Source organism: Humulus lupulus, chromosome 1, assembly GCF_963169125.1.
Source record: "Humulus lupulus chromosome 1, drHumLupu1.1, whole genome shotgun sequence".
NCBI lineage: Eukaryota > Viridiplantae > Streptophyta > Magnoliopsida > Rosales > Cannabaceae > Humulus > Humulus lupulus.
Window position 1 is genome coordinate 280,765,056 of NC_084793.1, and position 8,201 is coordinate 280,773,256.

General features: G+C 35.5%; 1 non-coding gene across 1 annotated transcript; it reads left to right on the forward strand.

Moving 5' to 3' along the window:
* Positions 1–4,039: 4,039 nt before the first annotated feature.
* LOC133813081 (small nucleolar RNA R71) lies at positions 4,040–4,146 on the forward strand. Its single transcript, XR_009884125.1, has one exon. It is a non-coding gene; the product is annotated as a small nucleolar RNA R71 (small nucleolar RNA).
* Positions 4,147–8,201: the final 4,055 nt, after the last annotated feature.

Consider the following 8,201-nt stretch of genomic DNA (forward strand, 5'->3'; position numbering starts at 1 on the left):
AGTTGTGAATGATTTATTACAGAAATGACTGCCTTTGTCACTAATAATTGCTCTGGGAGTACCAAACAGGGTGGAAAATTTTTATGAAGAAATTTAAGTACCTCCTTACCATCACAAGTAGGAGTTGTTGCAGCTTCCACCCATTTAGAAACATAATCTACTGCCAGCAAAATGTACTTATTATTATAGGACGATGGGAAAGGCCCCATAAAATCTATACCCCACAGATCAAACAGCTCAACTTCCAGAATTCCAGTCATTGGCATTTGATCTCTTCTTGATATATTACCGGTCCTTTGACAATGATCACAACTCTTAACAAAGGCACTAGTATCTTTAAATAAAGTATGCCAATAAAGCCCACATTGTAAAACTTTTGTTGTTGCCCTTTGTTCTTCCAAAGTGACCCACCACAATGTAAAGTATGACAATGAGTAAGTACGGACATCATCTCCTTTTTCCGGGATACAACTTCTAATTACTTGATCAGCATAATCACGAAAGAGAATGGGGTCATCCCATTAATAATGCTTAACTTCCGAATAAATTTTTTTGAGTTGTTGCCTTGACATGTCCGGAGGCACAACTTTAGCTACCAAAATAATTGACATAATCCGCAAACCAAGGTAGCTATTCTACACTTTCAATCGAAAATAATTGTTCATTTGGAAAATTTTCATCAATTTGCTCCTCTTTCACATTATGCTCTCCTCCTTTTTCAAGTCTAGATAAATGGTCTGCAACTAGATTTTCTGTCCCCTTCTTATCACGAATTTCCATATCAAACTCTTGCAATAATAGAACCCATCGAATCAGGTGAGGTTTAGCATCCATTTTGGTCATAAGGTACTTAATAGTTGAATGATCTATATAAACAATTACCTTATTACCAATTAAATATGGCCTGAACTTGTCGAATGCAAAGATAATTGCAAGTAATTTTTTTTTTCAGTAGTTGCATAATTTAATTGAGCATCATTAAAGGTTCGACTAGCATAATAAATCGTTCGGAATACCTTGTCAACTCGCTGTCCAAGAACCACTCCTACTGCATAATCACTAGCATCATACATTAATTCAAAAGGAAGTTCCTAATTCGGTGATACAACAATCGGAGCAGATACCAATTTCTCCTTCAGTGTATTAAATGCCCTCAAACAACCAGAATCAAAATTAAATACAACACCATTCATAAGTAGAGTAGATAAGGGCTTCGAAATTTTTGAAAAGTCCTTTAAGAACCTCCTATAAAATCCAGCATGGCCCAAAAAACTACGAACCCCCTTAACAGACACCGGAGGAGGTAAATTTTCTATTGTCAATATCTTGGCCCTATCTGCCTCAATTCCATGGCGTGAAATCTTGTGTCCCAAGACTATACCTACTGTCACCATAAAGTGACATTTCTCCCAGTTTAATATTAAATTTGACTCCTCACATCTTTTTAGATTCCTTTCCAAATTAGCCAAACATCCATCAAAAGAGGGCCCAAAGACTGAAAAGTCACCCATAAAAATTTCAATAACTTTTTCCACCATGTCTGAAAGATAGACATCATACATCTTTGAAAGGTGGCTAGAGCATTACATAACTCAAATGACATCCTCCAAAAGACAAATGTTCCATAAAGGCATGTGAAGGTAGTCTTTTCTTGATCCTCCAGTGCTATGGGAATTTGATGGTATCCCGAATACCCATAAAAAAACAGTAATAAGAATGGCCTGTCAATCTGTCTAAAATCTGATCTACAAAAGGCAAGGGGAAATGGTCTTTCTTGGTGGCCTTATTAAGCTCACGGTAGTCAATACAAATTCTCCACCCCGTCACTGTACGAGTCAGAATAAGTTCATTATTATCATTCTTAACCACCATCATGCCACACTTCTTCGGGACTACCTGGACAGTACTAACCCAAGCATTGTAAGATATTGGGTAAATTACCCATGCATCCAACCATTTAAGAATTTCTTTTCTTACAACTTTTTTCATTGAAGGATTGAGCCTCCTCTAAGCATCAATACTAGGCTTACTATCCTCCTCCATTAATATACGATGCATCACTGTTGAAGGACTGATACCTTTTATATCTGCCAAAGTCCACCCCAATTGCTAGTTTGTGAGTCCTCAGCACCTTAAGAAGCTTCTCTTCTTCAATCACAAACAATGAAGCTGAAATAATAACAGGGAGAATGTCATTCTTACCCAAATAAGCGTACTTAAGATGATCAGGTAAAGTTTTTAACTCAAGAATTGGTGGCTTTTCAATACATGGGAGAGGTCTCTCAGGTACTTTCACCAATTCCTCATATTTCTTTTTACAAATTTGCCCCGATGAGTTCAACCAGTTAACATATTCACTGGCTTCAGTACCAGCACAATCTTCAGGACTTGCAATCAAACTCAACTCAAGTGGATTCTCAATAAACTGGATCCCTTTACTTGGTTCCTCCAATACACTAACACTAGCTGAAGGATATCTCAAAGCTTTGAAAACATTAAAAACAACCTCATCACCTTGTAATTTGAGCCTTGTACTTTGGTCGTCCCAATATAATAGGCACGCCCTCATCTTCTTCCATATCCAATACAATGAAGTCTGCTGGAAAAATGAACTTATCTACCTTTACTAGAACGTCCTCTATAATGCCTCTAGGGTGTGTTAATGAACGTTCAACCAGCTGAAGAGTAACATTAGTGGGGCTAGCTTCCCCCAAACCAAGCCTTTTAAATACAGACAGTGACATTAAATTAATGCTTGCACCCAAATCACATAAAGCTCTCCCAAAATGAAAGTTCCTAATGGTGCAAGGTATAGTGAAACTGCCTGGGTCCTTTAACTTTTGAGGAAGCTTCTTTTGAATAATGGAACTACACTCTTCAATTAAATGCAACAGTTTCATAATCCTCCATTTTTCTCTTATTAGACAATATCTCTTTCATAAACTTCACATAACTAGGCATTTGTTCTAGAGCCTCTGCAAAAGGGATGTTAATGTGAAGTTTCTTAAACACTTTAAGAAATTTGGAGAATTTTTTGTCAAGATTGGTCTTTTGGAACCATTAAGGATATGTATTCCTTGATGTAGGCTCAGTGTATTTTGGCTTTTTTTGTCTTTGGAAGATCTTCAGTAGCCTCCTCTTATATTGGACTAGTAACATGTTGATCCTCTGCCTTCTTCCCCTTGTCATCCACTGTAGGTCCATCATACTTAGTCCCACTCCTCAGAGTGACAGCTTGACATTGTTCTTTAGGATTTACCTCTGTGGACCTAGGCAAATTCCCTTGCTGTCTACTAGAAAACACTTTAGCCAACTGACATATATGTGTCTCCAAATTCCAGATTGAAGACCTTGTCTTTGATATGAATTGATTTAATTGGTTTGACTGCATTGTTGGTGGGAACATTGGAGGATGTGGTGGTGGATGAGATGGGTGTGGGTTTGGATCATAATATGGCCTAGAATGTAGTCCATAAGTCAGTTGATGAGGGGGTTATTGGGATGGGTATTGTGGATACTGTGGTTGTAACCCTTGATTATTTTTCCAAGACAGGTTAGGGTGATTTTTCCACGCAGGAGTATATGAATTGGAGTAGGTGTTGGGTGCAGGTCTTGAAAAGTTACCAATAACCTGTGCCTGTTCCAAAGGCATATTATTTACATATGTTGAGCAACTAGTTGTGCTCGGGCATTGTTCATAAGAATGTGCCCCCCCCCCCCCCCCCCCCAAATCTCACAGCTCACAACATTCTATACTTGCATTGCTTGTGCGGTGAGGTTATTCTGCTACAGTTTCTTGGTTAGAAATGCCACTTGAGTGGTCAATAAAGCAATAGGATCAACTTCTAAGACTCCTGCCACCTTCTTATTCTCATGCTCAGTAGGCCAATTATAGTTATTCATGGCCATCTCTTCCAATAATTCATATGCTTCATTAGCGTTTTTTCTCATAAACGCTCCTCCAAATGCTGCATCTATAATTGTCCTTGTATTTCCTCCCAAACCATTGTAAAATGTATGAACCAGCAACCACTTCTCTATTCCATGATGTGGGAATTTCCTTTGCAACTCTTGAAAACATTCCCATGCATCATATAAAGACTTCCCATCCAGCTGATGAAAGTTATTAATCTCTCCTCTAATTCGGGCTGACTTCGTTGGAGGAAAATATTTAGCAAGGAATTTCTGAGCCAAGTCTTCCCAAGTAACTATAGAGTTAGCTTGTAATGAATTCAACCAACTCTTATCTTTGTCTCTTAATGAAAACAGGAATAATCTTAATCTGACAGCATCGTTACTCACCCCATTCATTTTGATTGTCGCACAAAGCTCTAAAAAATTTGTGATATGGAGATTTGGATCCTCATTTGGTAATCCCCCAAATTGTACACAATTCTGTACCATCTGAATAATTGAGGGTTTTATCTCAAAATTATTTGCCTCAACAGTAGGAGGATGAATACTTGAATGTATCCACGTAACGGTAGGGAGTACATAGTTTCTCAATGGCGGATCGACCTCAGCTACTACATTACCCGCATTACCCAATTGGCATTGTTGACAACGTTATTTACGTTCTCATCCATGGAAAAATCCAGCCTTTTCTTTATCGTTCAGTTATGTCTGCCTGTTCTCTCAATTTCAAGATCTATCGATATGAGTCCCTTTTGTCTACTTCCCTGCACATACCAATGACTCCTGAAACACAATACAACCTTGATCCGATTAAGTGTAAAATAAAAAAAATAAAAAACAAAGTAGAACAAACAACAATTAATTTTGATATTTGAAATTAAGTCCCTGACAATAGCGCCAAAAACTTGATCGTAAAAATATGATACGCAAGTGCACGCAATTGATTCAAGTAATATAGATGGTAAATAGAGTATCGTTCCACAAAGACTATTACCCAATTACCAATAATTATTCTTTAACTTCTTTATGGAAAACAAAATTTAGATGAATAAATCTATTTATAAAATTTTAAATAACTGTGAACAAAATAACTAATTAAATGTTCAAAATCAATAATAAAAAGACCTAGGGTATTAACTTCATCAACTTTTCATTCTACTAATTTTATTAATCAATTCTAAATTTCTTCCTTCTTATTCTAATAGCTGTTAACATAAATTGATTCCTATTCTTTTCCAAGATATAAGATCTCATCTTATATGCATGTTTTCTACATCTTTGTGATAAACTTAAACATATAGCAGGCATTAAGCATAGAAACCTAATTACTACCCAAGCCATACAAGTACTTTCTTCCAATATGTAACCAATGTTTATATAACGATAGCATATTCAATTCTCATCTTTCGAATTTTGAATTGAAATCATAAATCAAGCAAATATTGATAAGGTTTTTACTAGTAGTAAGCAAACATTATATAGATTAGAATAGAGAAGAAAAATCAATAGAACACCATAATTAAATTAAATAGAAATCCAGGTGACTATATTAAACCCTAGATAAAAGTATTTAGTTCATATCAGACATGATTAAATTAGCAAAATAATAATTTAGAAACATAAGATTTAAAAACTTGGAGAAGAAAGAAAAAAAATATAAAAGTACAGAAAAACTAGTCTGAGAATCAAAATTAGTCACTAAAAACGTAATTAAAATCTAACCTAATCTCAAATTAAACCCCAAAATCTGAATTTATACTAAAAAAAAATCATGAATCCATTGTTTTTCATAGGCGGGCCGCGACTTGGCCTTCCCTAGGTCGCGGCCCGTGTCAATTTTAAAGCCCCTCTGAGTCTGCATATGTCTTTAGGCGGTGCGACTCATGCACTATCAAGTTGCGGCCCGTGTCTTTGATGCCCTCCTTATTTAGCCTTTGACTTCCACTAGCGTCGCGACTTCTAAGAGCAAGTTGCAGCTCTAATTCCCTTCAGTAGCTTTGTGTTTCTGACTTGACTAGAGTTGCGACTCTATACTCCCAGTCGCAGCCCTAATTCCATTATTTCTCAATTTAAGCCTTTCAACCTCATTTCTTCATCAAAAACTGATTTTTACTTGTCCTTAGCACCATTTTGGATCGAACAACCACCAAGAGCTTCATTTTTCCACCATTTTCTCTTCTTTTTACATTTTTCTCATGATTCAATGCACCAACCAACAATAAACACAAACAAAAGTGTAATCTTTCACAAAACAAACATAAAGACTCAAGATGACCACAAAAGCACTTTCTAAAACGACACTAAACTGAAGTTATCAACTAGATAGTAGAAGGGCCTATTTAGTAGTTTTATTAAATCTTGTTTAATGATTAAGTGCTTAATAAGATTAGTAATTATTAGAATATCATTTGGTAAATTAATTGGATTAATTTAATTAAAAAGCATAGGATGTTTTAAGAAAAAACATATTTTTAATAGTGAGTGAGAGCACGAAACATAATAATAACTACTATGGTCTCCATTATTAGTTAATATTGATGTTTCGTGGAATGGGCCTCGAGACGCCCTTGTTTGTGTCCCCCCTAAGGAAGGTTTCTAACTGTGTTATTATTCAAGGCTAACTTCTTCAAAGAATATGATTAAATGATGTATTTCAAGTTTGACTGACCCTAAGACACACTCTTGAGTTAAGTTATTAATAAAAAATAATGGGTTACACTCACAAAGGTTAACTAGGCTTTCGAGAGGACTAGTTAATCTTGACCAAACTAGCGGTTGTTCATAAGTGAAAAGAGAAAACAATTTATTTTAAGTTCACTTATGGATTTGAGAATTGTCTCAAATTTTATTTTGGATTAGTTTGACCTACCCTAAAGCTGGTCCATTAATTTTCAAGTTAATTTATCGCGGAATAAGTAATAATTATTTTTATGTGTTATTTTAATTTGTTGCATTCATGCATCATGAACGTATGACATCCAAAGTTGCCGAAATACTTGGAGGCAATGGTACTTGCGACTGACATCACCTTGCTCTAAGATTCTATATCTAATAAGTTAGTGAGGAATAGATGCTCTCTATATACATAGCCTTTTTCATATCAAAACATTTTATTTTAAAGATTAAATTTAATATATTTGGTGACACACTCAGAGGTATTTAAACCTGGTGCTCTGAAACCATTTTTCTGTCACGACCCGAGCCCTAGGAAGTGGCAGATGTGTAATATCCATAACTTGGGTGGTCAACAGTCAAACTTTGACATTTATTGGAAAATATTGCTTATAAGAGATCCTTTAGTTTATACCATAAACTACAATAATTATAAGTCCAAAGTAATGGAATGACTCCTATAATTATATAGAAAATAATAGTAATAAAATTTGGATCACTCTCATCATATATACGTTTAAAAGTAATATTCCCACGATTATACGATCACCAAACAATTAAATTTGATAAGTTACAAATTATAAAAAATATATATATACTTAGCATATGTAATTCCTCGAAACTAAATAACATAACTAAATTCCAATTCATATACCTTAATAGAATCACGAATAATTCACAAGTCATACACTTCATCTTGAACATGAGACCTTAAAGGAAACTAGATTGGACAAAACTAAGAAAAATCCAAACTTCGGAAAAACATCCTTCTTCGTATCCATCAATCTTAAATTGAGCATTTTCTGGAAGGGATAAATAGGGGTGAGCTTATACAGCCCAATAGGAAAACAACTAATCACAAAGGACCCATAGTTTTAATCAAAATCCTTACATGGGTAGCTTTTTAAAACAAAACATGTCATCATCATGTGTAAACAAAAACAAAGATACCAAAAATAATCACAAGAGACAAACTACACGTGCACATCACACCGTCCACTAGATCCCAAGTTCCCGATACCCGCCATAGGAAAACGGACATCCTAAATTGGGTTGCCGGACCTTATAACCACCACAAGAGGGAGGCTCAGAACACTTCCTATGTACAGATGCTAGGTCTTTACACCCACAGGTGAGTGGACACTTGACCTACCTATGATGACACAGAGACTAGGTTGCGAAACAACAACATGCAGAAATCATGTTCACTATGGCTCTCATCAGTATAACCAAATGCAAGTAAACATGAATAGCAAGAAACATATTCCCTTATATTTTAGAAAATTGGCCAGCATAACGGCTGCATTTGAATGAAAACCAAAAATCATAACCTGCATCAATATGTATATAAAAATATAATCGGCACACAGTGCCATTAGAATAATCCAGAAAAA